Raw genomic sequence first — 16,083 nt, forward strand, 5'->3', positions numbered from 1 at the left:
TCAAGAGAAGTGCAATTTAATTGATCTGGGCTTTTGTGGGAGAAAGTTTACTTGGACTAATGGTCGACAGGGGCTTGCCAATGTTGCTAAACGGCTTGATTAGGCATTGGTTAATGTTGAATGGAGGGAGTTATTTCCCTGGGCCATGGTCTTTCATCTTCTAGCCATTCAATCTGACCACTGCCCAATTTTAGTTGATACTGAAGGTGATGTGAAGCCCGGGAAAAAATTCTTTAAAGTTGAAGCTATGTGGTTGAAGGATTCAAATTGTAGAGAGGTGGTAAAGCATGCATGGGTCGAGCACTCTATTGGAGGAGATGAAGGGAGGGGTTTAAGTGGTGTCAGGAAATCTCTAAGTAGATGGAACAGAACTGAATTTGGCAATATCTTCAAGAGCTTCAACAGTTGGACAACTCCTCTCATATAGCAAGTATGTTGCAATCACTATACTTACAACTTCAAGAGCTTCAACATAAGGAGGAGCTATTTTAGATGTAACGTTCTCGTGAGTCTTGGCTCCGCTTAGGTGATCAAAATACTCATTGCTTCCATTTGACTACAGTTCAACATAGAAGACGTTCCTCCATTGATGGCCTTAAGAGGGTAGATGGCTTGTGGACTTATGATAAGAATGAGATTAGGAATATGTTTGTTGAGCATTTTAGTAACTTGTTCCAGACTTCGTCCCCAACTGTCGCTCCTGAGATTCTTGCATTACTGCAACCTATTGTCACAACTCAAGATAACGAAGACCTATGTAGACTTCCAAGCAAGGATGAAATTGAGTCAGCTATCATGCAAATGGGCCCTTTTAAGGCCCCTGGCCCAGATGGTATGTTTTCTTTGTTCTTTAAAAAATTTTGGGATTTGGTTGGTGATGATATTACACTATGGATTCATGGTTTCTTTAATGGCAATACACTTGACCCAGATTTCACCCAAACAAATCTAGTTCCCATTCCTAAGGTTTCCCACCTAGTTTCAGTTAATGATTTTTGGCTCATCAGCCTTTGCAATGTAATTTATAAAATTTTTGCTAAATTACTTGCAAATAGGCTGCAATCAATATTGCATAAAATAATCTCACCTTGGCAAGTTGCATTCGTCCCAGACAAGCAAATTGCTGACAATGTTTTAGTTGCCCATGAAATTATTCATTTTATCAAGAAAAAAAAAGGAAAAAATAGTGTTTTTGCTTTCAAGGTTGACATGTCTAAGGCATATGACAGGATTGAATGGGTGTTTCTTACCACAATTTTGCAAAATTTGGGCTTTAATGAGGAGTTTGTCAAGCTTATTCATTTGTGCATTTCTACCCCTTCTTTTTCAATTTTGGTCAATGGAGAGAATTCTAACAAGTTCTTTCCTTAATGGGGGTTACGTCAAGGCGATCCTTTATCTCCATATTTGAAATCAAGATTGCTCACAAATGCCCAATAGTCTCACACATGATGTTCGCCGATGATTTAGTAATTTTTGGCAAAGCCACGGTACATGAGCTCGAAAATGTAAAGAAGGCACTTCAGATTTTTGGTTGTAGTTCAGGGCAAGAAGTTAACTATGCAAAATCTGGTATTCTCATTAGTAAGAACGTGCATCACCGTCTTTGTAACATGTTAGTTCATTTAAGGTGAAATGCATCTTACAAAGAGACAAATATTTGGGAGCCCCCTATTTATAGGCAGAAACAAGAATGAAGTTTTTTCTTCAGTGGTAAAAAGGGTCTGTGACAGACTTAATGGTTGGCGTGCACATACTCGCTCATTTGCAGGCCGGGTTGCACTTGTGAATCATGTGGTAACAGCTATTCCTACTTGATGGTGCACGATCCAGCTACTCCTAGCTGGAAGGCGATCCGAACTCCAACTAGGCGGTGAGCTGGACCAGTCTACAAAATAGTGAATCAAAGAACCCGGGGTAGCTAACCCGACAAGGTCACTCCGATGCTTAAGTCAGTACTTATGCTGTGAATGCGAGCTTAATGCTTGAGAGCTTGAGTGCTAGTGAGTAGAATAATCATGCATGCCTTTGCCTTGAGGTTTCATGTCTTTATATACTGGAGTAGTCGTGGGCCTTACAAAAGAGCTCTAGGATCTCTGGGCTGTGGAGATAAGGTTTGTTTCATTTTTGAATGAGAGTAATATGTTGATAAGGTTTATCGTTTACCTCTACAAAATAGTGAATCAAAGAACCCGGGGTAGCTAACCCGACAAAGTCACTCCGATGCTTAAGTCAGTACTTATGCTGTGAATGCGAGCTTAATGCTTGAGAGCTTGAGTGCTAATGAGTAGAATAATCATGCATGCCTTTGCCTTGAGGTTTCATGTCTTTATATACTGGAGTAGTCGTGGGCTTTACAAAAGAGCTCCGGGATCTCCAGGGTGTGGAGATAAGGTTTGTTTCATTTTTGAAGGAGAGTAATATGTTGATAAGGTTTATCGTTTACCTTCGATTCAGGCAAAGCCGGGACGAGTTCTCATCGTGATCTCGGAAAATTCAAGATCTGTTGGCTCATCGTGATCTCGAGAAATTCGGGATCTATTGGGGAGGCCTTTGCAGTCGGTTATGTAGCGTTTCAACTCATTAGCTCTGAGCTGGAACTTCGATTCTTTAGTCCCAAACTGGATTGGGTGTCGAGGTGTCTCTGCACCGAGGTGGGTTTTGGGCCGAGGTAGCTGGATACCTAAGCTCTGAATGTTGCAAACTGGGTTTGCTTGGCTGATTTGTCACCCTCGATCAGATCGCGCCCACGTGTCCCCTTCTTAGCAGGTCGTGCCAAATCACCCTTCATCACTACTTACTTGATGTCAGTACTTTCACTCCCCATAACAACATGTGAAGACATAGAGAAGGCTTTGCGTTGTTTTATTTGGGGTGCTTCTGATTCGAACAATTTCTATCCAACAGTTCCATGGCAAAAGATATGCTTACCGAAAGTTGCAGGTGGCTTAGGTGTGAGACGAATGAAATACTTCAATGATGCTTTGTTAGCTAAGGTTGGGTGAAGAATCTTGACTGAACAAGGTTCAATATGGGTTTCAATTTTGAAGTCAAAGCACTTTCCATTTGAAGAGTTTTTGGATTATGATCCTAAACGGCATGACTGTTGGGTGTGGAAAGGTATTTGTCGCTCAAGACATTTACTTCGTGCGAGTTGTGTGCGTCGGGTGGGTAATGGTCACTCTATAAGTATATGGGGTGATCCATGGGTCCCCTCTTAACCAAATTTCAAATTACAAATCTCGCCTACCAGTCTTCCAAATGGCATGTGTAGAGTTTGTGATCTTCTAGACTCTAACCGACAGTTGAGATTGGATCTTCTTCACAGATTTTTTGATCCGATTTCAATTCGAAACATCCTTAAGGTCCCTATCTCTATTATATCAAGTGGTGATGATGGCTAGTTGTGGTTCTTAGAGCGTAAGGGTATTTTTTCTATAAAATCTGCCTACAAACATCTTTGCTCCATTTCAATTGATGTTCAAGACAATGCATTTTGGAGGAAGTTTTGGAAATTGAAGATTTACCCAATGATTGTACTATTCTTATTGAAAATAATTCATGGAGAACTGTGCACACGAGACAAACTTTTTGGTATTGGGCCTGAAGCATTATGCCCTTTTGGATGTAACCACATTAAATCACCAGAGCATTTATTTTGGGATTGTTCATTTTCAAGAGCTATTTGGTTTGGGTCTTCTTTATCTTGGAGACTAGATCAACTTTCAAATATAACTATTGCTGAATGGATTTGGAATTTTGTGAATGGTTCACAGGGTCCGGATGAGGAGTGGATGCCTGATATAATTCTTAAGACTACTGTGTTGTGGAAGATCTGGAACACTCGTAACAAACGCATTTTCCAAGGGTATTTGGCTCAGCCAATGGATGTACTTCATAGTGTGTATCGTTTCTGTGGGGAATGGAGTTTTATACAACAATCAACATATGTGGATGTGGAAGTTCAACACATTTGTAGAAGAAATGATCCAAATTGTGTCCCTGCTAATGTGGATGTTATTATTTATACTAATGTTGCGGTCATGGATGAATCTAGTGTTGTTGCATGGGTGATTACTGGGGTGAATAATAGGTTCATCAGGGTGGGAGTTACTCTATCTCCTCTTAATGATGTTGAAGGTGTGGAAGCATGGGCTATTCTCTCTGCTTTACTGCATTGCTCTGCATTTCATCATAAAAAAATCTTTGTGGTAAATGACAATCTCAATGTGATCACTACCTTACAAGGAAATTTGCTCTCTTCGTCATGGGCTGCTCAACCAATTATATCTGACATTAAGAATATTGCTACTTGTTTTGATGATTTGCATTTCATTCATGTGCATAGATCTTTAAATTTGATTTCTCATACTTTAGCTACAAGGTTTAGGGGAATTCAACATGAATCTATTTAGATTTCTCCTCCTGATGTACTCGTTAACTTTTTTAGCAATTGAAAGTTTAGTTGCAGCAAAAAAAAAGTCTACTTGCACATGAAAAATATAAATGTGATGCCAATACTGACATGGCACCCTGCAATTGGGAGTGCAGTAAACTATGTAGGATGCCATGTGCAGGAGATCCAGACTCGTATCTCCTATGCATCACACATTTCAGGTTAAAAAAGGGAAATGTATTTATAGTCCACCTCATAATAGGGAAACTATTTTCTCTAATGTATTTGCATTTCATTCCACTTATAAACACCATCCCCGTGAATTTGGTATCTTTTCTTCTTGACACTCACTCAAATTGTATGATGAGGTTATGAATTCTGAGGTAGAATGGATTGTAAAAATCCAAAATAAAAAAGGGAGGGCAGCTAGAGAGAATAGGGGAAGAGATTTTGCCTTATCATTGTTGGTGGTGTTTGAAGAAGGGAGACGAATGTTCAAAAATCAGCTACTCCATTGTGAATTATGACCCTCTATGTATTGATGTGGTCTTATCAACGTAAAATGAGATCACAATAATGCATGATTATTTCACATTTTTAGCCATGGTTTTCAAAACCGGATCGGACCGGGCGATTGGACCAAAAAAACCGGTCACTAGTCAGCCATCTGGGTCCAATTTTACTAGAAACCGGAAAATTGAAAAAAATGTTGAAAAATCAAAAAAAACGTTGACTTGGGCAGTCGGACCACTAAACCGTTCGACCCAGGCAGGGGTTTGTGGGTTAATATTTTTTTTAATGTTTTAAATAAAAAAATAAAATACCCATTATATCCCAACTAGTTTGAATCCCTTATTCAACTTTCCCTTTAGCTTTAGGGTTATTTCCCATTTTCCTGAGTTCCCTCCTCACTCCTTAGTCCTCTCAACCCTCACACCCTACCGATTGATCACTTGCGGTGGCCATCACCTCCGGCATCCGATGACGATACATATCGACGACGATTGGTGAGCTTGCAGCAGAAAAATGTCACCCTCACCCAAGCAATTGCAGCGGCGTCCAACGGCGAGAAGATCTAGCACTTGTAGTGGCGGATGGCGAGCTTGCGGCGGCATTCGGCACTCGACAGCAACACTCAGCACTGGCAAGCCCAAGCCTGACTTGCAGGCTTGCAGCGGCAGCGAATCCACTCGGTACTCAGCACTTGCGGGCTTGCAGCGGCAACTTGCCTACGACCAAGCCCGACTACCCGAGCCCACCGGCGGCAAATCCACTGTCACACCACCATTACCGGCACTCGGTAGTGAAACCCTAAAGGTATAATTTTTTTTTGGTTTTTTGTGATTTAATTGATTTTTTTTATTCATTTGGTTCATCAGCCCCTGTTTGTTCTTCATTTGGTTCATCATTTTGCTTTGGACCTGCGAGGCAGAGGCTTTTAGTGAATACTTTATAATTTATAATTAGGAGCAATAGGCGATAAGATGATAGATTTACTAGTAGAAAGTTGTTGCTTGTATTTTTGTATCAGTTTCTTGTTGATTATGTGCCTTGTTGAACCCTCAAACTTCATTTAATGATTGGATGCTTAGTTCTTTGTTTAATTAATCTAGCTTAATTTGTTTTTAGTTTTCATATGCATATTTTGCTTAATTTTCATATGATGACCAGATGCTGAAATTTTTGCTTAAATTTTTGCAAGCAATTTACTCTCATTTCTAATGGAGTGATTTTACATTTTGGTTAATTATTTGCCTAATTTTTTGCTTAAGTATTCGCTTAATTATTTTTTGCTTATATGTAGTGATTTTACATTTTGGTTAGTTCTTTTAGTCAATGTAAGGTTTTAAATTTGATATTTTGTGTTTGTATGAAGGGATTTATTTTTGAGTTGGGTTTCTTTGATTGAACTAAGATGATGGAATCTCAAAGTCCAAATGCTAATACATCTGATCCAGCACCATCACAAGAGTCCATTTCATCAAATGTTAGGGGAAAAACTCATTCTGCTTGGGAGCATGTTTTCCTTAAAGTTGACCCTCTTAATGGATCAAAGTCAATGACATGTCTTTATTGTCAAAAGACTTTTAAAAGGGGGGATTAATAGGATGAAACAACATCTTGCCCAAAGGAAATGTGACATTGCAATTTGTCGTAAAGTACTTGATGATGTAAGGTTCAAAATGGAGCAACCGTTGAATGAAATCAATGACAAAAGAAGAAGTGAAAAGCAACCAATGAATTTTGTTGACACTAGAGCACAATGTGGAAGGAATGATAACGATGATGATATTGAGATTAGAGAAATAGATCCACCTAGTATGCATGATACCTATCAAGGGAAAAACCAACTACATCATCGGGAAAGGGGAAAGCATCTTTAGGGCTAATAACTAGTCATTTTGCTCCACGGACCACTCCAGGTGCACAACCTAGAATTAAGAGTGTATTGGCATCTAAGGGAGCAATTAATCATGTGGACCATGCTGTTATGAAGTGGTTGTGTGATGTTTGTATTCCCTTGAATGCTTTGCGTTCAAAATATTTTCAGCCTATGTTGGATGCCCTTACTACTATTGGTCCAGGGTACAAAGCTCCTTCATATCAAAATTGTAGGACCAATTTGTTGAAGGATTTAGTTTAGGAGGTGCAAATGTCAGTTGATAAACTCTGTAAGGATTGTGCTACATATGGTTGCACTATAATGGCTAACGGTTGGACAGATACACATAGCCAAACATTGATTAAATTTTTAGTGTATTGTCCTATAGGAACTGCATTTGTGAAGTCTGTAGATGCTTCTGAAATAGTCAAGAGTGCAGAGAATTTATTTCTTTTGTTTAAGGAAGTTATTGATTGGGTAAAAGCAGAAAATGTTGTTCAGGTGGTCACTGACAATGTTGAAAATTATGTAGCTGTAGAAAAATTGTTGGAAGCAGAATTTCCATGGATATATTGGTCACCTTGTGCAACACATTGTCTAAACTTGATGTTAAAGGAAATTGGGAAAATGGATTATGTTGCAAATGTAGTCCAATGTGCATCTAAAATTACCAAATTTGTCTACAATCATATTTTTGTACTCTCAATGCTAAGGAAGAGACCTGGTTTGATTGAGATAGTACGTCTTGGAGCCATTTATTTTGCAACTAATTTCATTGCATTAGATAGCATTTTGAAGTACATGCATGATTTGCAAAATTTGGTGACAGATTGGAGTTTTATTGATTCTAGGTATGCAAAATATGTAAAATTACCAAATTTGTCTACAATCATATTTTTATACTCTCAATGCTAAGGAAGAGACCTGGTTGGACTGAGATAGTACGTCTTGGAGCCATTTTTTTTGCAACTAATTTCATTGCATTAGATAGCATTTTGAAGCACATGCATGATTTGCAAAATTTGGTGACAGATCGGAGTTTTATTGATTCTAGGTATGCAAAATATGCAAAGGGGAATGAAGTAATACAAATAGTTTTGGATTATGAATTTTGGGCACAATGCAAAATGATTGTGGGTTTCACATCACCTATTGTTAGTGCATTAAGACTTGTAGATTATGAGTTTAGGCTTGCAATGGGGTATATGTATCATGCAATGTTGAAGGCAAAAGAATCATTGAAAATGTTTTTTAATTATAAGAAAGTTGAATATGGACATTATTGATAGAAAATGTAATAGACAAATGGGTCAGAGGCTTCATCTTGTAGGGTATTATTTTAACCCGACCTTCCAATATGATCCGAAATCAAAAGTTAAATCCCCGGCCTTTATGTCTGTAGTTTTTTATGTCATTGAAAAGCTTACAATCAAATCAGATGATGTGGAGATAAAGCTGAACAAAGAGTTTACTCTTTTTGAAAGTTGTCGTGGTAATTTTGGAAGACTTTTCTCAGTGAAGATATTTAAGTCAACACCTACAGGTAATAAATATTTTTTTCTTATAACATGTTTATTATTTCAATTTTCAATTTTGTTTTATAAATTAAATTAACTCTATTTCATTGTATATAGGTGAATGGTGGTCGAGATTTGGATGTGACACTCCAAATTTGAAAAGGATTGTTGTACGGATCCTTAGCTAGACATGTAGCTCATCTAGATGTGAATGCAATTGGAGTGTTTTTGAACGTATACACACGAAGAGAAGGAATATGTTAGAGCACTAGATGCTCAATGACCTAGTATATGTTCATTGCAACCTGCATGTGATGGATGGGTAAGTGTTTTAACTTTTATGTTTCATGATTGTTTTTTTTTAATGTTTGCATTGCATCTAATGTATCATTTATTGATTTGTAGGAGAAAAATTGAAAATCTTGACCCAATTGGGCATGAACATGTTGATGTTGTGGAAGATTGGATAGTGCACGATTCCTTCATTACTTGATGGTAATGAGAAGGATGATATGTTTAAATCTGATGAGACAAAATTTCCAATAATAGAATCACCATCAAGAAAAAGAGCTAGGACTAATGGTAACTATCATTGATATTATCTCAAATGACATTTCCATACTTGATTATTTTAGCTATTTTTTTAGTTCTAATTTTCTATTTTCGTTCTTTAGATGATGGTGAATTTTTCATTGAGCAATGGGTAAACATTGAGGAAAATGCAGCCAACACCCAAGTTGGAGATATAGATGAAACACAACCTCCCAAAGATGAAGATGAAGATGATGGTGAAATACCACTTGGTTTTGGTTTGTAGTTGGTACCATTGAGAAGTGGGGCCAACATATTTGGAGATTTTGGATGATTAGATTAGTGAACCAAACTCTATGTTGAACTTGAAGTTTTGATTTGTGTTTAATACTTGGTGAACTTGGTTTTTGATCTTTTTGTTACTTGTGTTTATGATCTTTTTATTTTTGAGTATCCAAGTATTATGTTTGATGAATTAAGAATGCATGATATTATAGCAATATATATATAATCTTTTGCAAAATTTCTTTTCTTGTCTTCTTAGTGTTTTTGAACAGGAAGTCCAGAGGAAACTCTAAAAGACTTAACTATCTAAAGGGGTCCATTTCCATAAGGTGAAAGAAAGTACTCCTTTTATAGTTTGCATTGCTTATGGCCTGGTAGAAAGTTTTTCTTACCTTTTTCTTTGTATATTTGGAATACAGGTTAAAAGGGCTTGTCAAAAACTCAAAGAAAGTAGAAGCTGAAAGCCTGAAATAGCTAATGGTAAGGTGCATTGAGCTGTTATAATGGGTATTTCTCAAGGAATGAATTTGTTTCTCAATTATAAGTTATAACTTTTTTTTGTTAATTAAAAATTTTATTTATCTAACTAATGGTAAGGTGCATTGAGCTATTATAATGGGTATTTTCTAATAAGCAGGGGAAGATGACTTGATGAAAGAAGAAGATGAAGAACCTGTGTTTGTAATGACTAATGAATGAATGGAATTCTTTGCAAAATCTGAAGCAAAAAGGAGACAAGGTAGTTGTTCAACCCTCTTCTTGAACATACAAAATCTATTGAATGAATTCTTGACATTTATATGTGATTCTAATGCACAGAGAAGAAGCAAGCAAAGAACAAAGGCAAAAAGTGACAAACATTTTGAAGCAAACAAGGGCTAAAGGTGACCATGGGAGATAGGTAAAATCCATTTCTGTGTTCTAGAGTCATGATCAAGGATTCCATCTTTTACTCATCCTTATGATGTAAAATTTCTTTCTTTAGTTCTAGTTGTTAAGCTTGTTTACAGGGCTATTACAACAAAGAGTTCCTTGTCTCTTACAAGCTTTCAATGCTTCACCCTAGTTTCCATTACACAAGTGAGCTATTTTGGCTGGGATGTTTCATTAGTTAGTAGCAATTCTATCCTTAAAGACCTTCATATATATGTAAGTTGTGGTGTTTGGTTGCAGGTATAAGTATATTACTAATATTTATTAGACTACCCCTTTATTGAAGAATGTACAGAACTGTAGATCTTTTGGAAATACAGATCTGTACAGAACTACAGATTATTAGACTACCCCAAGGCAAGATGGATCCAAGTTGCCTTGCCATCTTTTGGCATGGATGCATCAGGTAGGCCAAAGGGCCTAAGTACTACAGTTGGAATTTTTTGGATTTTTTTCTATATTTTTGGAAAATTTTCTGTATTTTTTGGAAAATTTTCTGTATTTTTTAGAATTTTTTCTGTATTTTATTATTTTTATATTTATATATTTTTATTTTTTTCATGTATTGTTCTTTTTCATGTATTTTTCTGTGTACTTTTTGTATTTTATTTAAATTTCTATGGTATTTTTATTATATATAAGTATTTTTTTGTTTTTTATTTATTTATGATGTCATGGATCAAACCGTTCAACCCGGACGGTTGAACCGCCGAACTGGAAAACGGTGTCCTGACTGGTCGTCACCGGTTAGGTTCTAAAAACCATGTTTTTAGCCCAATAGGGTAGTTGATGAACATGAACAGTGGTATTTGAATTTTGTCCCATTTTCACTTTTTATTTCCCACGACAAAAAACAAAAAGATAAGGAATTTCAAATCATTAAAAAATGGCAAATAAGGAATTTCAAATCATTAAAAAATTGCAAACGTTTCACCAATTTTACAATGAAAAAAAAAGAGCGGTGGGAGGTTAAATGCACCAATTGACCATGAATAGGAGGAGCTCAGCTGCATGCGCAATGCGGTATTGAGAACTGAGGTGGGGGCCGTTGGATATGCTCTCACACCCACCTCACAGTCACATCCTACCATGTATCGGGTACATCTCCACTACTTATGTATGGGAGATGTTTCCATTTGAACTGCTTTATATCGGTCACAGATGAAAAGAATCTGTAAATTATATATTATTAGGAGGTTCAAAGTATCGATACGATATTATTTAAAATGGCCGAAACTTTATTTTTTTTAGTTTTTTTTTCACATTTTAGTTTTTTGGGAAGCTTTTAGCATGTTTTTTATTATTAAAATATTGGAGATCTGAAACCCCTAGAAACAGGCCTTTTGGACCATATCTTTTTCAAATTTGAACCATATTACCAGCAATGATTGACTACTGATCACATGGACCAAAATAATCCATCTGTAAATCTTGTTCATGCTGATTTGGGTTGGGCATGGGCAATGCCGGAGTCTCATAGACCGATGCCGACCCATTTTCTTAGGTAATGTTTGGCATAGATGTCGTTTTCTAAAAGAATGGTGACACATGTCACATCAGAGAAATCAGTGTTTTAAATAACAATCTTTTATTTGGTACTGTTTTTTTAGAAAAAAACTTTGTTTGAGACAATATCTTAAAAATCAGATAATTCAATATTTTATGAAAAAATAGTACATTACTATCAATAGTACAATGTTATAGCATTAATGTGACGTCATCTTAGACATTAGATAATATAGATTAATATTAAAAACATTATTAGTGGTACCAAACAATTTCAAACAAAAAATAAGTACAACACCTACTTGGTGGGTCACGAACTCATGATCCCGTTAAATGGAAAAATCTGGCCCCATCCAATGGAAGGATGGAACCGGGAGTAAAAGTAAAAGCAAACGCAACGACTGTCACCACTTGTAACTTGTAAGGTCACCCTTCAACTTTTATTGCAATGGAAGAGAAAACTTTTCCACAATCTCGTCTCCTCGACGAAGCTTCTTCGGCCTTCGGATCCCGATCAAGAACAACAGGTGTCATATGGAGATCGCTCAAACCACCACCAACCAAACCCAATAAAAAATAAATAAATCTCTTTAATCAGTGGTGTATCATAGTTACTGGCTTACTGCAGGCGCTGAAGTGGACGGCCGGTGATGTCGGACGCTACCGCCACCGAATTCACATCCTCTATCCCCTTGGTGAAACTCACCCCCACCCCCAGTAGACCTCGAAAGAAATGGCGCTCGGCTTTGTTAGCCATTCGGCCCATTCTTGAATTCCGTAAGAAGGGCAAAGCTCTCTTCGGGCATGCACGCCAATCGTCTTACACCAGCCTCGAAGTCAGACCCGACGGTGACCATGACGACGGTTCTTGTACAGGCTTATACAACTTTAACCACACGGGGCTCAACCAAATTGTCATGGAGAAGAGGTTGGTCGATCTTAATGACTCGTACGGTGGAGTTTCCGGAGTTGCCGAAGTTCATCAAACCGATCAAGCTCGGGGGATTTGTAATACCGCTGAACAAATGAACGTCCGCCGTGATGCATTCGGTTACAACCTATACCAGAGGCAACGAAATCACTCCTTTCATTTTCTGTGGGGAGTTTTCAAAGATGCTGTCATTCTGATTCCCTTGGGTTCTGCCATCCTATCTCTTTTCTTCGGAATCAAAGCGCATGGGGTGAAAGATGGTTGGTACGACGGCGGGAGTATTCTGTTCTTTGTCTTTCTCGTTGTCGCTGTGTCAGCTACGAGCAAGGTCAGGCTATCAAGACAATTTGAAAAGTCGTCCAACTTGTACAACAACGTTCAGATTGAGATAATCAGAGGAGGACAACATCTACATATCGCCTTTTCTGAAATCGTAGTAGGAGACGTTGTACGTATAATTGCCGGTGATCAAATTCCGGCCGACGGCTTGTTCTTGGATGGCCACTCGTTAAAAGTGGATGAATCGAGCCTGACCGGAGAAAGTAAACCCGTGGACGTCGATGGCAACACAAACCCTTTTCTCCTTTCAGGTGCTATGGTAGTGAATGGCCATGGCCGCATGCTCGTCACATCTGTAGGCATGAACACGAAGTTGAGCCAGATGATGAGCTTGATCAACCATGACTACGCAGATCAGCGAACCCCACTACAAGCTCGGCTGGACGGTCTAGTTTCTTTCTTATGCAAGGCTTTTCTGGCCATTCCATTCCTTGCACTCGTGGGAATGGTGGTGCATGACTTGGTGAAGAAGCATGAAGTAAACGGATGCGACCCCAAGGTAAACAATCTGATGAACGCTTTGTCAGGTATGCGTGGATTTGTGTCTGTAAATGCTGCAGTTGCAATTGTGGTGGTAGCAATTCCTGAAGGTCTGCCATTGGTTATCATTAACACTTTAACTTACTCCATGAAGAGAATGATGACTACTCACTCGGTAACGGTTCAAACACTTTCTTCCATTGAGACTATGGGCTTAGTTACCACCATCTGCATACATAGAACCGGCATGCTGACTTGGAACCAGATGGAAGTCACTGAGTTTCGTCTCGGCGAAGAAATATTAATGAATGATAAAGCATCCTCTGCGGCAGTAGGCTCGACCTCCCATCTAGAACTGCTACAACAGGCGGTTATTCTCAACACTTTTGCTCAAGTTTACAATTGTAAACACAGTACTTCAGAAATATTGCCCCAGTTTTACGATAGCCCCACAGAGAAAGCCATTCCCTCTTGGGCTAAGTCAAAGTTGCATATAGATGCGAGTAAGGTGAGTATCACACTCCATGTCGAATCCTTCAATCTGGAGAAGAAAAGAAGCGGTGTTTCTGTAAGGACTAAGAGTTATGAGAAGATGATCAATTTATATTGGCAGGGAGATGCTAAGATGATATTGGGAATGTGTTCAGGTTATTATGGGAGAAATGGAACCACAAAAAACATGGATGAAGGCAAAAGGATGGAGTTGAATAAAACAATTGAAGATATAGCAGTTAAAAGCCATGTATGCATTGCTTTCGCCCACAAACAAATCCAAGGTTTAGAGGAGAGTGAGGAAGGAACGGTTCCCCACCAAGAAGACTGCCTGACCTTGTTAGGCCTGGTAGGTCTGAAGTATCCATGTCCACCAGCTATGATCACGGAGGTGAAGGCTTGTAGAGATGCTAGGGTGAACGTCAAGATGATCACTGAAGATAATGTCCTTAATGCAAAAGCCATAGCCATCGCCAGTGGAATACTTGGAACACGTGATTATGATGATCAGGAGAACCCAAACAATGAAGCAGTGGTGGAAGGTGAACAATTCGAAAACTACTCACCTGAAGAAAGAAAAGAGACGGTTGATAAAATCAGGGTACTGGCAAGGTCTTCCTTCTATCACAAGCTGCTCCTGGTACAGTGCCTCAAGGAAAAAGGCCACGTAGTTGCAGTCACTAGCGATGACCCAAACGATTTACAAGCAGTCAAAGCTGATATTGGGATCTTCGGGGACAAAATACTTTCAAATTAAAAAGGAGAGTGCAGACATCATCATTCCAGGTGGTAACTTCAGCTCTATAACTGAAGTTTTGAGGTGGGGAAGATGCATCTATAGAAACATCCAAAAATTCATCCAGTTCCAACTCACAGTTAACGTTGCTGCCCTAGTGGTTAACTTCATCTTAACTGTTTCTTCTGGTGAAGTCCCTCTAACAGCACTGCAGCTCTTGTGGGTAAACCTGATCATGGATGTATTGGGCGCCTTGGCACTGGCGACCGAGCGACCAGTGGCTACAGCAGAGCGCCTTATCACCTGGGTCATGTGGAGGAACCTAATAGGTCAGGCTCTGTTTCAGATGACCATCGTACTAACCCTACAGTTCAAGGGTGTTCATATCTTTTAGGTGAGCAGTAGGATCAATGACACACTCATTTTCAACACTTTTGTCTTCTGCCAAATCTTTAATCTTTTCAGTTCAAGGGAGTTGGAAAAGAAGAACATATTCAAGGAGATGCATAAGAAACATTTGTTCTTACTCATTGTGGTGATGGCTGTCGTTCTTCAAATGGTGATGGTGGAATTTCTGAACAAGTTCTCCAACACCGAGAGGTTGAATTTGATGCAATGGAGTAAATGTATCGGACTAGCAGTTTTATCTTGGCCAATTGGTTGGGTTGTCAAGTGTTTATCATAACCAGGCCCACTGTGTTCCCTGTAAAAAGAATGCCTAAAAGAACTGGTATAAAGATAAGATCCAAAGGTTTAGAAACTAATGGGTAGCAAGGGTTTGGTCAAACTGATGCATGTTTATTCTCTGTTGTTTCCACTTCGGTCGAAAATAATTGCTGATGTATTTTCTCTGTTTCCACCTTGCACTGTAAATAATGGCGAAGTTCCCTTGTGAAAGTTGCTCGAGTTCTAATTTCCACAGAGTTCCAAAACCTGTAGTTCAAGATGATTTTGGGGTATTTTGTGCCTATGGTCCATGTCACAGTACAGGTTCCAGACTGCAGAACATGAGTATACTCTATGATAGGCATTAGGCAGTGATTAATCCTTCCTTGCATATATGGGATTGGGAATCCAACTGTGAAAACTAAGATATATAGAGCCGCCCTTCTAGCTGCATAGGTTGAATTAATGAAAATCTTTAGTTGATTAAGGCAAACTAGAATTAAAGCTGTCGGACAAATGACTCAAATAATTAAATAGATGAGAGAATAATACTTGTCCGAGTATGATTACAGTCATACTATTATATAAATTAGAGTATTGAAGTTTGGACATATATAACCTGCTATATTATCATGCATGTGGAGTATAGGAAAGGTAAATGCAAGACAACTTCCGGTGGTGTTTGGTGCAAATGCCCAAATTGATGCTGTTTTGGGGAGTTCAGGATTCAATTCTCGTGAAGTTAGGAACCCAAATACTACATTGGTTCCTAGTCCTTCATCTTGGATTAAACATGTTTTCCCATCAGTCAAAATAAACTTTGATGGTGCGTTGGTTGGATGGTTCTTCAGAGGAGTTGGTTTTCTCATCCGCAAAATGATAATGGTA

The 16,083-nt window shown here is 38.5% G+C and overlaps 1 pseudogene; it reads left to right on the forward strand.

The window, feature by feature from the left end:
* Nucleotides 1-11,723: 11,723 nt before the first annotated feature.
* LOC104613238 (putative calcium-transporting ATPase 13, plasma membrane-type pseudogene) lies at nt 11,724-15,640 on the forward strand (annotated as a pseudogene).
* Nucleotides 15,641-16,083: the final 443 nt, after the last annotated feature.

The sequence above is a fragment of the Nelumbo nucifera genome, chromosome 1 (genome assembly GCF_055504915.1).
Source record: "Nelumbo nucifera cultivar China Antique chromosome 1, China Antique-T2T, whole genome shotgun sequence".
NCBI classification, from domain to species: domain Eukaryota; kingdom Viridiplantae; phylum Streptophyta; class Magnoliopsida; order Proteales; family Nelumbonaceae; genus Nelumbo; species Nelumbo nucifera.